The sequence below is a fragment of the Frankliniella occidentalis genome, unplaced genomic scaffold (genome assembly GCF_000697945.3).
Source record: "Frankliniella occidentalis isolate FOCC.00 unplaced genomic scaffold, Focc_3.1 Scaffold414, whole genome shotgun sequence".
Lineage (NCBI taxonomy): Eukaryota > Metazoa > Arthropoda > Insecta > Thysanoptera > Thripidae > Frankliniella > Frankliniella occidentalis.
The window spans coordinates 103,848-104,809 of NW_026267535.1; the positions used below are offsets into that span (position 1 = coordinate 103,848).

The following is a 962-nucleotide window of genomic DNA, read 5'->3' on the forward strand; positions in this document are numbered from 1 at the left end:
CGCGGCGATCATCTTCGCTCCCTCCCTGAAACAGAAAGGCGCTACTTTGTATTTTTCACCGAGTCGAGCGACGACTCCTCCTAAAAGGATGATGCATTTCTCGAGGTTCGAGGTACCCTGGGCTGCCATTATCTCATTTCAAAATCCCCCTAGTTTTCCCGCGCTATTGGCTGAAAGCGTCCGCGCAGGGAAGGCAACTCCAACTGCTGCGCGGCGACGACGACTTTCATAACCATCACATGATAAGACTGGGTGGGTGACACTCCATGACAACACTGACAAAAATGAAATCTAGACATTCGTAATGTTTATTAAGCTTCGAACATTTCAGTGCATCTTTAAAATTCTTAAGGACGTACAAATTCGTACAGTTCTCCACTTAATACTTGTGTTCCAAAATAAAAAATCTATATTTAGATCTAAGAGTGTAACCCTAGCTCATGGCATCATGCTAAGCGTTATTTATTTAAAACAACATTTTTCTGTCAGCTGGTGCGGCATGAGCCCGGACTAGCAGACGATGAACCCCCCACAAAGCAGCGGAGCGAAAGATTGACATTGACCACCCGTAGTACTAACAAAGTAGTGTTACTCACAGCTTGATTTTGATGTACTTGTCCATGGCCCTTTTCAAGAACGCGAACAGCGCGATAATGTGTGTGCTGTGGATGCGCCGTGACGACTCGCCCTAACACTGAGTTTGGCACTGAGCGTATGAAATAAAGCTGGCGGCCGGCGACCCTTCCCCCACTCTATCTGATAAAACCCAGGGCTGTCAACAGAATAAAATACAGAAACTACACATGTCATTCTAGTGGTTTTTTGTGTGTGTGTTTTTAAAATAGATTTGCACACAAGGGCGTTAACTGTTGACTTGTCTTCCCTTTGGCATCTCTTACACTTTTCTATAGAACTTGTAAGGAGTTAATGGTTAGCAAGTGATGCATCACTTCAACAAGAAC

At 44.6% G+C, this 962-nt stretch overlaps 1 long non-coding RNA gene across 2 annotated transcripts in view; it reads right to left on the reverse strand.

Moving 5' to 3' along the window:
* Nucleotides 1-962, reverse strand: part of LOC113209026 (uncharacterized) — a 4,080-nt gene continuing 3,118 nt past the window's right edge. For both annotated transcript variants that reach the window (XR_008012066.1, XR_008012067.1), the window contains exons 2-3: nucleotides 597-772; nucleotides 1-25 (exon numbers count right to left, since the gene is read on the reverse strand). This is a non-coding gene — a long non-coding RNA (uncharacterized LOC113209026). The remainder of the gene's footprint in view (nucleotides 26-596; nucleotides 773-962) is intronic.